At 48.2% G+C, this 15,149-nt stretch overlaps 1 protein-coding gene across 1 annotated transcript in view; it reads right to left on the bottom strand.

The window, feature by feature from the left end:
• The window catches only part of LOC144753631 (uncharacterized), a 463,125-nt gene extending 448,455 nt beyond the window's left edge, over window positions 1–14,670 (bottom strand). Inside the window, exon 1 of the mRNA XM_078641257.1 lies at window positions 14,504–14,670. The gene's annotated coding sequence lies outside the window, so the exon portion shown is untranslated. The remainder of the gene's footprint in view (window positions 1–14,503) is intronic.
• Window positions 14,671–15,149: the final 479 nt, after the last annotated feature.

Below are 15,149 nucleotides of genomic sequence, written 5' to 3'. Positions count from 1 at the left end.
TTCAATTTTTTCAATTTATTGTACGGACTAAGTAAGTGCTGTGGGAGGGGGGAGGGTGGGGAGGGAGTTTAGGAGTTGGGAGTTACACCATTTCACACGAAAACGGAAAATAGAAATGTTGGCTTTATATTCTTGCAGACACCGTACTTATGTTATGATCAATATGCAATGTGACGTACGTTCTATAAAGGTGAATTTTGAACTGTCAATAAAGAAATTTTCAAAAAAAAAAACTTCCTTAATGTTACTAACCCACGTACCCCTGACATCTACACCCCCCCCCCTTCCAGGTCCACAAGAGACTTGAAAACCCCCCAGGCCGTCCAATCATCTCCGGTTGTGGCTCGGTCCTGGAACCCTTAGGACACTACGTAAACTTTTTCCTAAGGGACTTTGTACTTTCCTCTGAATGCTATATCAAAGTTAGCATGTTCATAATCAATTTAATTGAGAACCATCCCTATCATCCCGCTACTGAGACTCTATGTACACTGGACGTAAAGTCTCTCTACACGAACATTCCGCAGAATGACTCACTATTGGTTATGGAATCAGTACTCAACAAGAGACCACGCCCCCACACAGTTACCACCCTCTTTATCCTACAACTCTTAGAGAAATGCCTGACGAGTAATTTTTTCTCCTTTAATGACCAGTTTTACCAGCAGGTCCGGGGCACCTCGATGGGAGATATTTTTGCTCCAACCCTGGACATTCTCTATATGGATTCACTCGAGTGCAATACCATTTTGCCTCCCAGCAACCCTTTTCATACGTGCATAACAAACTGGAAACGGTATATAGATGACATTTTTCTCATTTGGTCTGGTGAGGTTGATACCCTTGAAGCATTTTTAGACTGGCTGAACAACAATTGCAGTGGCCTTAGATTCACTCTGACTCATAACAAGAACAGTATTCCGTTCTTGGACCTGACAATCAAACACCAAGATGGCCTCCTTCACACAGCCCTTTTCCGTAAACCCATGGAGCGCAACACTCTGCTCAGTTACAATAGCTGTCACCCAAGGGCATTGAGGGACAGTCTGCCCTTCTCGCAATTCTTGAGAATTAGGAGAAATTGTTCACAGAAAATAGACTATTTCACTGAAGCAAAAGCACTGTCAACCAAACTGACATCGAGAGGCTACCTGCGCCGACTGGTGCAAAACGCCTTAAAAAGAGTGTGGTACTGCCCACGTGAGACTTTATTGGAGTCTAAACCTAAACCAGCTACAGAACGTCTTGTTTGCGTTACGACATTTTCCCCAGTGTCCAACATTGTTCGCAAACCATCAAGAAAAACTGGCCAATCATAAATGCAGGTACACTTAATCTGGGCATGCCTATGTTTGCATTTAAAAGAAGTAAGAATATAAAAAACCAACTGGTTAGGGCAGCACTCCCAATCACCCATAACCCCAATCGCACATTGCATGACCTATGGTCATTAGCTCCTCTTATGGGACACACCAAATGTGGAAACTGTGTTGTGTGCGAATTCACCATTGAGTCGAAAGAATTTGTATTTAAGGATGTCAGAAATGTACTTAAGTTCGAGGAGGAGCTTTGCGCGCATCTGTGATGGCCGCGTGAGCACAGGACTCCCGTGACCCTCGCCACCTCCCGCATCTATCCTGAATCATATCCTGATTACGAGGACGGGTTATTGAAGATGCAACCCAGCTGATATGATAGCTGCTTTCAGAAATTGATTTGGACTCCGGGAACTGCAACTACGACACTTTCAACTTTTGCGGCCTGCCCCATGGAGTAACCCGGGGCTCGAGTTGTTACAGTGCCCAGGCAGTAATTCAACAACAACGGCCGGCGGGGTTCCGATCACATCCTCGAGTTGACTTTCGGTTTCGTTTCTGGGTCTTCGCCCTATTCTACCTTGAGACTGACCCGGAGGCCTGAGGTGCAATCGGACCCCGTGGTTCCATTGTATCCCGATGGCAGCGTGTATATGACGGCTGCGATACGACCACTGAAATCTTCTTTTGGAGACACCGGTGAGGGAATTGGTCGAATCATTTTCACCAGGTCTCAAACGGTCCGTGGGGGCATATTGCCCAATATGGCGAGCAAACCCGATAGCGAGAAACGCAAAACCAAGACCCCTCACTGAGGGGGTGCTACTCAAACGAATGTTATGGATCGCTATACCCAACCCAAGGGGTCCCCCGGTGGTGCGAACAGGGCTCGGGGAGAGGCAAGTGATGACCCTGCCGCGTTGGCTGATTTAACACTGCAGGACGTCATGGGCGCCATTGCTGGTATGAAGACTTCCATTGGCCAGCAAAATGAGGCTCTTGCCCTTAAGCTTGACACTGTAGCCATCGACGTCAACTTAATTAGAATAGACTCATCAAATACTAACGAGAAGGTCAAATCCTTAGATCTGAAGACCTCCAGCCTCACGACTGATATGTCCGATTTACAGACGGAGGTTCGCAATCTACGATCCTCCAACGATCTCTTTGCTCGTCGGCTGGAGGATTTTGAGAATCGGGCAAGACGCAACAATGTACGCATTATTGGGGTCCCTGAAAATTCCGAAGAATCCCCTACAGATCTCCTTGTCGAAGACCTCATCCTAACCCACCTTGCCCCCAAAGGCCTGAGTAAATTCTTTGCGGTGGAACGTGCGCACAGAGTGCCGGGAGGGAAGCCAGAATTTTTAATTTCAGGTACAGAGACGCTATTCTGCAGGCATCGCGGGCGGGCGGCCCTACGAAGTTTGAGAACACCATGATTAGTTTTTACCCGGACTTCACCCAGTTCGTCCAGAAGCAAAGGATGGGGTTTCAGGGGGTGAAGCGGAGACTGAGGGAAATGGATTTGAAATATACAATGCTTTTCCCGACCCGGCTACGTGTTGAATATGAGGATTGGACGTTTTTCTTTGACCGCCCGAGAGGGTGAGTGACTGGCTTGATACTTTGCCTACGCGGCGAGATCGCACGGAACATTCTGGTGGAGCTGAAGGCGGCCTATCGGAGCAAGAATGAGAAGTAGTTTCCGGATTCCGGACATTGTTTACAACATATCACTGTGGTTCGATGACTTTTATATTTGCGAGACTTATGGTGGACACCCGGGGTGGCGGGGGGAGTGGGACTCTTTCCTCCTCTGGGTTTCTTTTTGTAGACTAGTTTAATGTTAGGGCGACAGGCACACTGCAAGTTGGGGTGGCTTTCGATTCTAATGCAGGGGTGCAGGGCGGGGGGAGTTGTATTGAGGTTCTGTTGGGGGGTGGAGGGGGGTGTTTGGGGGTGTTTCATTTTCTCTCAAGGCAACGTACTGTTTTACTGCTGGATTTGGGTGTTGTGTTCGCTATGGGGTGGGTTCCGCATTCATTTCAGGGATGGGGATAGGGGGTTGAAACTTCTATGTTGGAATGTTAACGGGTTGGGGGATAGGATATAACGGGGAGTAGTGTTACAACTGTTGAGACGCCTCTCCCCTGATATAGTGTTATTGCAAGAGACACACTTGATTGGAAACACTTGTTAAGCTATGAATCGGCGAGGATATTGCCTTGCTGTACACTCTGGTTTCACCACTGGTTCCAGAGGGGTGGGTATTCTAGTTAAGAACTCTCTTCCCCTGGAGTTAGACGACATAATCCTTGATGATAGGGGGCATTATGCTGCCCTCACTGGTAGGCGGAAGGGGAAGACTATCTGGCTGCTTTCTGTATATGTTCCTCCTGGTCTGCAGACCATGACCTTTGCTGATTTGCGACGGGTAGTTCTGGGGCTTCCAGATGGTATTCTGGTGATGGGTGGAGATTTTAATTCTGTTGTCTGCGGTAGGGACGACCGTCATCCCCCCAGAGATCTCGCAAGATCACAGTTATGGTTGAGTGGCTTTCTAGAGACACTAGGATTGATAGACTGTTGGAGATTGATGCATCCAGGACAGGCGCAATACACCTTCCACTCGGGTGCTCACGGTAGTCTCTCCAGACTGGACTATGTCTTGATGCCGGCAGCGCATGTCTCATCAATTAGGGAAGTTAGACATCTGGCTCGGGGTATTTCGGACCACTCCACTCTGTGGCTTCAGATAGACGCGAGTACGGGTGCTGAGGGACGGGTGGCCCCGATCAATCCCTGGTATCTCCGCAACGCCAAAACCCGTGCCGGGCTGGTCAAGTCTCTGGATTAATACTTTGCTGAGAATGAGGGATCGGTGTCTTCTTCTGTTTCACTGTGGGAGGCATTTAAGATGGTTATCCATGGACAGGCCTTATCCTTAATTGTTGGTGCTAAGAAACGCAGAAATGAGGCGGTGGTCCGACTCGAGACCGAAATTACTGAGCTGGAAAGGGATTTGGATCTGGGTGTTACTCGTGACAAGGTTCATGTCCTCAGTCTCAAACAACTTGATTATAGGGCGTTGGTAACAGACGCCGCTAAAGTTCTGAGTAGAGAGCATCAGGGACGGCTGTATGATGTGGGGGATAAAGCTGGGAAACTGATTGTGTGGTTGGATAGAAAGGAGAGTGCGAGTCGTGTGGTCCCCGTGATTGAGAGACCTGATGGAGTGCGAGTGATTGACCCTGTTAAGATTGTGGAGTGTTTTGTTGAACATTTTCGGGTTGTGTATTCCCCAGTGTCCGACAGACCTGAGGAAGACTCCCATCTGCTGTTGCGAGACATTGCGTTGCCTTATCAATTACCTCATGCATCATGGTCGATGTGGTTCAATGTTGCTCGCTTCACACACAATTCTCACAGTTTGTTGGCCAGTGCCAGTACCAGTATTCTTTTCAAGTGTATCCTCAGACACGTGTTTCTAGATTCCTCTTTCATCAGTGGGGAAAATGTTCATAGGTCGCTGGACGTGCTGCCGCCGTTTCCTCAGGGTTAGTGCCACTCTCAGCGCGCAGGTGCTCACAGAGCTCGTCAGCTCACGGCCCACAGGAGCCATCTGAAACAGTCAAAGGGATTTGGAGCACCCTGCTGACACGTCACAGCTGAATTACCTCATGCATCATGGTCAATGTGGTTCAATGTTGCTCGCTTCACACACAGTTCTCGCAGTTTTGTTGGCCAGTGCCAGTACCAGTATTCTTTTCAAGTGTATCCCCAGACACGTGTTTCTAGATTCCTCTTTCATCAGTGGGGAAAATGTTCATAGGTCGCTGGACGTGCAGCCGCAATTTCCTCAGGGTTAGTGCCACTCTCAGCACGCAGGTGCTCACAGAGCTCGTCAGCTCATGGCCCACGCAAGCCATCTTAAACAGTCAAAGGGATTTGGAGCACCCTGCTGACACGTCACAGCTGAATTACCTCATGCATCATGGTCGATGTGGTTCAATGTTGCTCGCTTCACACACAGTTCTCACAGTTTGTTGGCCAGTGCCAGTACCAGTATTCTTTTCAAGTGTATCCCCAGACACGTGTTTCTAGATTCCTCTTTCATCAGTGGGGAAAATGTTCATAGGTCGCTGGACGTGCTGCCGCAGTTTCCTCAGGGTTAGTGCCACTCTCAGCACGCAGGTGCTCACAGAGCTCGTCGGCTCACGGCCCACAGGAGCCATCTTAAACAGTCAAAGGGATTTGGAGCACCCTGCTGACACGTCACAGCTGATTTACCTCATGCATCATGGTCGATGTGGTTCAATGTTGCTCGCTTCACACACAGTTCTCACAGTTTGTTGGCCAGTGCCAGTAACAGTATTCTTTTCAAGTGTATCCCCAGACACGTGTTTCTAGATTCCTCTTTCATCAGTGGGGAAAATGTTCATAGGTCGCTGGACGTGCTGCCGCAGTTTCCTCAGGGTTAGTGCCACTCTCAGCGCGCAGGTGCTCACAGAGCTCGTCAGCTCACGGCCCACGGGAGCCATCTTAAACAGTCAAAGGGATTTGGAGCACCCTGCTGACACGTCACAGCGGAATTACCTCATGCATCATGGTCGATGTGGTTCAATGTTGCTCGCTTCACACACAGTTCTCACAGTTTGTTGGCCAGTGCCAGTACCAGTATTCTTTTCAAGTGTATCCCCAGACACGTGTTTCTAGATTCCTCTTTCATCAGTGGGGAAAATGTTCATAGGTCGCTGGACGTGCTGCCGCAGTTTCCTCAGGGTTAGTGCCACTCTCAGCGTGCAGGTGCTCACAGAGCTCGTCAGCTCACGGCCCACGGGAGCCATCTTAAACAGTCAAAGAGATTTGGAGCACCCTGCTGACACGTCACAGCTGAATTACCTCATGCATCATGGTCGATGTGGTTCAATGTTGCTCGCTTCACACACAGTTCTCACAGTTTGTTGGCCAGTGCCAGTACCAGTATTCTTTTCAAGTGTATCCCCAGACACGTGTTTCTAGATTCCTCTTTCATCAGTGGGGAAAATGTTCATAGGTCGCTGGACGTGCTGCCGCAGTTTCCTCAGGGTTAGTGCCACTCTCAGCGCGCAGGTGCTCACAGAGCTCGTCAGCTCACGGCCCACGGGAGCCATCTTAAACAGTCAAAGGGATTTGGAGCACCCTGCTGACACGTCACAGCTGAATTACCTCATGCATCATGGTCGATGTGGTTCAATGTTGCTCGCTTCACACACAGTTCTCACAGTTTGTTGGCCAGTGCCAGTACCAGTATTCTTTTCAAGTGTATCCCCAGACACGTGTTTCTAGATTCCTCTTTCATCAGTGGGGAAAATGTTCATAGGTCGCTGGACATGCTGCCGCAGTTTCCTCAGGGTTAGTGCCACTCTCAGCACGCAGGTGCTCACAGAGCTCGTCAGCTCACGGCCCACGGGAGCCATCTTAAACAGTCAAAGTGATTTGGAGCACCCTGCTGACACGTCACAGCTTAATTACCTCATGCATCATGGTCGATGTGGTTCAATGTTGCTCGCTTCACACACAGTTCTCACAGTTTGTTGGCCAGTGCCAGTACCAGTATTGCCTTGTCTGTCGGATTCAGATAGGGAATTGATGGACGCGGCACTTTCGGTTGAAGAGCTGGCTCTCGCTGTTCGCTCTCTCCGTTCAGGAAAAGCTATGGGCCCTAATGGTCTTCCCATCGAGCTTTACAAGTTACGTCCTGACAAAATGGTGCCGTATCTTCGTGCTATGTTCCTTGAGTCGCGAGACGTTGGCTCCCTTCCTCGTGATCAGCGTCTTGCAACCATTGTGGTGATTCATAAGGAAGGGAAGCCTATAGCCTATAGGCCCATCTCGCTTCTGAATGCAGAGCCGAAGAGTCTTGCGAAGTTGCTAGCAAACCGTTTGATAAAGGTAGTCAGTGACTTGATTCATCCGGATCAATCCGGGTTCATCCCACATCGCAATACAGCATTGAACTTGAGGCGATTGCATGGCGTTCTCACGAGAGCGGCGTCTCTTCGTGAGCCGGCCATCTTGGCTTCCTTGGATGCTACGATGGCCTTCGACACCGTGGAATGGCCATACATTTGGGCCGCTCTTGCGAAATTTGGTTTTGACCCTGGCTTTATTGGCTGGGTGAAACTTCTGTACGAGGAACCATTGGCGCAGGTTGTGGTGAATGGTCGGGTGTCTAAGCCCTTCGTTCTTGGGAGGGGGGCGCGGCAGGCATGCCGTTGTCCCCACTTCTCTTTGCCCTTGCCTTGGAACCTCTTGCTGCATGGTTGCGCTGGGAGCCATCGATGAGGGGTATTCAGTGGACCCAGGAATTTGAGGATCGCATATCGCTCTATGCAGACGACATTTTGTTGTACCTCACGTCGCCTCAAAAGTCGCTGAATGTATTGTTTGATGTGCTTAACTCGGTGGGACGAAACTCTGGCCTTGTGATCAATTGGACCAAGTCCTGCATATATGTGCTCACGGGTGGCATCCCTCCTCTACCACGCGGATGTCCCATTCAGGTGACGCAGACGGGATTCAAGTGTCTGGGAATTTTTATAACATTGGACCCCGCGGTTAGATATGATCGTAATCTGCTCCCTCCGCTCCAACGGTTACGATCTGATGTTGTGGGCTGGCGCAGGTTGCCACTATCCCCCCTCGGGCGTGCGGCCCTTTTTAAAATGACGTCCTTGCCGCGGTGTTTATACGCACTCCAGAATACGTTTGACATAATCCAGGTGAATTATTTCCGGGAGGTGGAGAGTTTTCAGAGGCAGTTGATATGGGATGGGCGTTCCCGTATCGCTCTCCCTAAGCTAACGCTTCCCTGGTTCGACGGCGGTATCGCGCTTCCGGATATCAGGCGATATTATTGGGCCTCTCAGCTGGGCGCGATCAACCATGGAATGTATGGTCCAGCATCAAATCCTGCGTTCGAGATGGATAAGTGGCTGCTACCGGGTGGGGATTATAACAGGGTGCTCTACTCCAAATCTGCTGGAGGGAAACTTTCGGGACCTACTAAGATAGCGGTATGAGTGTGGAATTGTGCGAATGCGGCGATGGGATGGAAGGATCGACTGACCCGGGCGACCCCGCTCTATGCGTCTTAAAGATTAGGTAGCCTGCGGAAGACGAAAGGTTTTGAGAAGTGGGATATGATTGGTATCTGTAGGGTTTGCGATCTCTGGGTCAAGGGCAGGATTAAGACTTTTGAAGCGCTGAAGGCGGAATATGAGCTGGGTGACAGGGAATTCTTCCGTTACGCGCAGATTCACCATGCGTTGAGTTCGGTTTTTCCTGCGGGGACTGACGTCCCGGAATCCTCCCCTCTCGAGGATCAGGTGCTCGATGGCTATGTGCCCGACAGCACTATTTCTTTGATATATAAGAAATTGATCAACGATCGCTCGGACCTGCTGACGCAACTCAGGGAGGGCTGGACTAGAGATGGTTTAGTATTGGATGATGAGGACTGGCAATCGGCGATATCCTCACCCTAGGAGGTTGTGATTCCGGCGGGTCTCCGACTCGTCCAGCTTAAGGTCCTACATCAAATTTATGTGACTGGCCCCCGCTTGGTTCGTATGGGTTACTCTGTGGATGGTTTATGTAAGCGTGGTTGTGGTCTACTTGGTACTTTCCTGCATATAATTTGGGAGTGTCCGGAGGTGATCGAGTTCTGGAATCGAGTACATGCTGTGATGAGAGAGGTCACGGGTGTCGCGCTGTTGCCTGAAGCCAGGCGTTGTCTGTTAAATGTATGGGAGCCGAATGACTATGATGTGGCGCAGACGCGGTGGGCGACCCTTGGCAATATGATTGCCAAGAGAGACATTGCGCGGCTGTGGGGTTCCCAGAGGCCGCCCACGGTCTTGGCATGGAAGGAGAGCATGGACTGGTGTATGTTTAGGGAGAAGACGGTATATGTGGCGCGGGGCAGACCTAAACTATGGGGTAAAATTTGGGGCCAATGGAACTCCTACCGAGGAGATATATGCACACCCCCCCTTACAGAGATTCCAGATGTTCCTCTTTCCCCCTGACCTGGAATTCCAAGAATTGTTTAGCTCTCATGTTATTATACTCTGGTTTCTCCCCTGCCGCCCCCCACCTTCGTATTAATGATTTTTTGTATTACATTGTAATGCACGTTCCTTCCTCCCTGAACACGCATCTAACTGTATTGTTTCTATGACCTGTCTGTTTGTTTTTTCTTTTACAATAAAAAGAGTTACAAAAAAAAAAAGAAATGTACTTAAATCTTTTACTAACTGCAACACTTGTAACATAATATATATGCCATTTTCTGCCCGTGCAATAAGATCTATGTGGGGCAGACAAAACAGAAAATTTGTTTACGCATTTCCCAACACCGCAGCAGAATTCGGTGTAAAACAGCTAATGCACCTCTTGTTGATCACTTCATTGAAAAAGGACACTCAGAAAATGATATTCGCCAGACAGTGATTAGTTCCATCAAATTACCACAAAGAGGAGGCGATATCACTCGATTCTAAACAAAGAGTAGCTCAAATGGACCCTGAAGACTGACAGTCTGAACTCTGGACTAAACTTGCTTGAGGACTGGGCAACTCTGCTCTGAACTTGTATCGCGCCACCAGTATGTATATTGAACTGCTGAAACATGTTTCCTTGCCCTTTAAAACCTAGAAATATCCTATATGGACTACAACAACAACATGTTACCACAACATTATCTTGTGGATTTTATTTATTTGTAGTTCCTTTTATTTCACCTACTTCCCTGCCTAGTGTTGTATCTCTTCTATCTCTCCTGTGGTACTTTTCACCACTTTAAGATGGCCGCCACCCTTGCCTTATCCCTCACCCCTTTCTTGTGTCCATAATGAGCCATGTTTCCTCAAAACCCAGAAACCAATATGTAAAGTGAATTTATCTTGTGTCTTTCTGAACCTAAACTGCTTTTATCTTATTTCACCGCCTTTTCTCACTGTAATGTTATCCCGTCTGTGTTAACCATCATCACCCTTAGATGGCCGCTACACTCGCTATATCCCTCACCGCTTCCTTGGTGCCTCATTAGTCACATGCCCAATTAAACCAATCAGGAATGAGCACTCGCCTTAAGGAGGCTCGGACCCACACGCCAGTAGTATCCATCACACTTGCGACTGAGCTGAGCACACCCCAATTAACTGGTAAGTCCCAATCGCTGAATGCATGTTACAAGCCCTCACGAGGTCACCTCAACTGATTTAACCTCCGCCTACATTGTGTTTTATTCCCCAGGTCATTGAACCCTAACGCGTTTCCAGAGCGATTGCGCCTTATTACTGGCAATTCTGAGGCTCCTCCCCGTATCCTCGATTCGGTAAGTCCCCCGCCCTGATTAGTTGCACGGCCCTTGCTACACCAGCCACGTGCGCACTGTCCTGATTGTTGTTATTATTAATTTTACAGGCTCAACCCTCACTATTGAACCTTTCTGCTGCACTCGCAGCCACCCTTGCTGTTTAGATACCGACCGGCTTGCAAACGGTAAGCCTGGCAGCTCATGGTCTCGCCGATCGCACTCCGCTTACCACGATAATTCACCTGCGTTATTACTGTGTATGCGCACTAATTTACAGTATGGTAAGCCTGACATCCTTTGGTTTCGCCGCTCGCACTCCGCCTACCACGATAATTCACCCGCATTTTACTATGTCTGAGCACTCCTATATAAGTTTTCGGATTTACTGTTCTGCCCTCGGCCGCAGGTCTCCCTACCATTCATGTTTTGACTTAGCCATCGCTCATTACTTCCTCAGACCAACTCCTCTTCCGGATCTTGACCAAGTTGCATGCCCCTCACCCTAACTCATTATTCCTTGCTACATCGATGGCTCATCACCAATGATCGACGCTCCTCACTTCACAGCCCCTTACGTGTAGCTTATAGAATCCCCGTAATCTCAACGTTTGTCTTTAATTATGCTCCTTGTATTTTCCTTCTCCCTCTTTTTCCGTAGGCAATTGAGGCTTCTAACTGTTAGGCATTTATCACATGTCCTGATGATGATCCGTATATTGTGTTAAATGGATCGAAAATCCGTCCACATATGTATGCACCTTATAAAAATGAAAAACCGTATTGCCCTCCTAAAAAGTATAAAGGTGCAAGTAATGTTCTGTCTGATAGCTCCAAATTGTGCAAATAACAGGATAACTGAACGCCAATCCTTTGCCTAAAAGCCCTTTGTTTGTTCCCTGCGTTGTTTTTCTCCCTTTCTATTCATTGTGTGTTAAGCTGGGTACAGGCTTGTACCCCGCCTTGTATATTGTATGTATAAGTTGTTTGACATTGTTTGAAAAGTAAATTCTCGACCTCCGCCTGGCTGGGCATGTCACTTCAATATAGATACGATTTTGTCTATATTTATTGACTAAATTCCCACGCTTGTAAGGGACCACTGTTGCTTTAATGAACTAATTCCCAAGGTCCCTTGTTGACTTTCGTTGGGTCCCCTTGTTGTCCTTAAATACAAATTACAAATCACAGTAAACTTCATCCTGTGTGCAACCCTCGTATACAAACCTCCAAAACCGCATTCCAACTTTGCCTACAACATCACGGAATTCATTGCACCCCTCGTCCTCGTCTCCAACACCTTCATCCTGCTCAGAAACCTAAATTTTCACTTGTAAGATCGACCCACCTGAACCGGATTGTCCTCCTGTGAAACTTTGGCCTCACCCAGTATATTAATGGACCCACCCACACTGCGGGAGACCCTCTGGACCCGAATTTCACCTCCTGCAGCAACATCACAGTCAACAAGCCATCACCAATCACCTTGAAGGACCACGCCCACATAAGTTTCAGCACTCCTGTACAACACCCCCCACAGACCTGCCCACCTTAGCTGGAACAACATCACAGAGAACGATTGGACTTCAGCACTCTTTGAACACAAGGCTGTATATACCAGCAGCCTATTAAAAGCCATCAAGAACTTCAACAGCTAGATAACCAATACTGACATCCTGGCTCCATCGAGTGCAACAAAACATCAAGAGCCAGACCACAAGCCAACTGGTAGACAGAGAAGCTCAGGCTGATGAAGGGTCAATGCAAGTAACTGGAGCGCAAGTGGAGAATAAGCCAATACATTGTGGACAAGGACACCTTCTGAATCCAAGGGCCCACTCTCTGCTGGATCTGTTCCTTCTTGGTGGATAGAACTCAATCTATCAGCCCGGCACAGACTCCTCAGAAGCTCGTAAACTCATCTGTACAGTGCCTCAAGGTTCATCTCTCAGCCCTAACATCTTCAACACATACATTATCCCTCTGGCCAGTGTCATACGCACTCACGACATTAACATTTTCTCCTACACCAATGACATGCAACTCATACTCTCAGCCAAGACCCCCAACGCAAGAACCTGGTTCACTGCCTGATTTACTGAAATGCTAACTAGATGAAGTGCAACTGTCTCGAGGTCAACAGCGACAAAATAGAAATAGGGATTTTCCGCAACAACACATCACCATGGGACTCCACCTGGTGGCCAGCCAACCTTTGACTCCAGCCCACACCCCACGCAGCATCCACACCAGGAATCTCAGGATAATCAATGACAAAAAACTGGACATGATTGCCCAGGTAAACTCCATCACTGCAACCTGATTTCACCCCTGATGATGCTGAAGAAAGTCTTTAATTGGCTCCAAGCATAACCAGAAAAACTGTCACACTGCCACCAGCAACCTATACTCGGGGAACACCTTCTACTCAAGAATCACTAAACAACTTACCAAAAGACTTCAAACCATCCAGAAGGCAGTAGCCGGCCTCATCCTGAATCGCCCACGCAGAATACACATCATACTGCAGGAAACTTCTCTGGCTACAGATACACAAACATGCACAGTTCAAAATCCTCACTCAAACATTCAAGGCCCTATACAACACAGGCCCCGCCTACCTGAACAACTGCATCTCCTTCCACCAACGCCCCAGACACCTCCGCTCTGCCGGACTCCGGCCTGCATATATCCCACAAATTCAGAGAAACACATCTGAAGGCAAGGTCTTCTTGTACATTGCTCCTACAACATGGAACATCTTTTCATTACACATCATAGCCTCCTCCTCTCTTCCAGAGCTCTGCAAGAAACTGAAAACCTGACGTTTTGATTCACCCCTTCCCTATAAAAGACTAGACACACACCTGCTCAGCTCCAGGATACCCTTGCAGGTGATAGTACTCTCTACAAATACATGTAACATAACATAAACATAACATAACAAGGAGGAGTAACTGTCACTGAGGGAACTTCATATCAGGTTGCCAGGGCAGCAAGGTCCTCATACCAGACGACTGGAAAAGCAAGGACTTCAAAGCAAAGGACAAGAGAAACAAGAGCCTCCGAGTAGACGACTAACAAAGCAAGTACCTCATACCAGACTAGGTGATCTCACATCAAGTGACCAGGGAAGTAAGAGTCTCGTACTAGTAGACGGGAAAAGCAAGAACCTCAAGCAAGTGAACAAAGAACAAGAACCTCTGGCCATCAATTGAATATCATGCACTCCTGAAAACTAAGAAGCTTTCAAGTGGCCGAATGAAAATATATTGTTGGTACTGTAGATAATTTGTGGTCCCCTTTATTTATTCCCTCCTCTCCTTCCTTGCCTTAATGTATTGTTTATAGTTGCTTAAGTTATCAGTGCTATGATATTCGTTATACATATGGTTACATTTTCTGGTGCAGTAGTAAACTAATCTATTTTTAATAATCCACCTGAGAGTATCTCCACAAACTCTTAATCACTTTGCTTTCGTTACCCCTCTAAACTACGTTTTTGTTGGTTTCGGTTTTAAGTTTTTGTAATCAGTAATCATAAGTTAAATTATATAATTGTATCTAGGTAAACATGTCAATACAAATAAATCAATGAAATTCAGAAAAGTGGGATGAACCGCCTTGCCAATGAACGGTAGCGCTATAGGATGTACAGGTTGCGGATACATTGACTCTGCATAACAAGAGATATTGCGGTGTACAATATGGAGAGAATGAAGCTTCCTATGAAAGAAGGTAAGATGTTTCTGTGTGTGTGTTGCTTTCCTAACTCTCCCTGAGCCTGTGTGTTTGTGCTCGAAGACTCCTTGCCACATCTTACCTTAAATGTAGCAGCACAGACTGCAAGTGGATCAATCTGTAAAACAGATGTCAGGAACAACTCGGCGACAGACACGCTTCTTCTGCTCTGAAGTTGGGAGCGCAGAGACGATTGGTGGAGTCCTGCAGCCTTGGGTCGTGTGTGTCGGAGTGCTGCCCGAGGCAGCTGCCTCGCTCCCACCAGGCGATGCTCTGCATCTGTTTATGCCTCGAAGAGTTCCCACCTCCTGGCTTTCTTCACGCTAATGTACACAACCTCTGCAGGAGCTGACAGCGGAATCCCTGTAAAGCCCTGCGTCCGCAGGGGGTGACGCATGGGGCGTCAGCAGGAGAGCTGCCGCTGGCAAGGAGCTGGGCCAGCCAGTTCTGACCCTCGGACCCCCCACGGGTCAGGGGGTGTCAGGACAGCCGGCGACCACCAGACGAGTGAACGGATAATTCGATAGTTCATAGAGAGACAAGATAAGTTGTGAAGTCATATGAAGTCGACAGAAGGTGGGTCAAAGCAAACCACGAGCTAGTGAGAGCAACAGAGTGCACAAGCGAGAATAGAGTACGCAAGGGAAAGAAGGAAGAGAGCAGTACCATGAAGTCCCGAGGCTGTCAGTAGACACCAAGCACACCAAGAAGGGCAGGCATGGCGCACA

Source organism: Lissotriton helveticus, chromosome 5_1 (genome assembly GCF_964261635.1).
Source record: "Lissotriton helveticus chromosome 5_1, aLisHel1.1, whole genome shotgun sequence".
Classification (NCBI taxonomy): domain Eukaryota; kingdom Metazoa; phylum Chordata; class Amphibia; order Caudata; family Salamandridae; genus Lissotriton; species Lissotriton helveticus.
The sequence above is the reverse complement of the archived record's forward strand: the minus strand, read 5'-3'. Positions and strand labels throughout refer to the sequence as shown.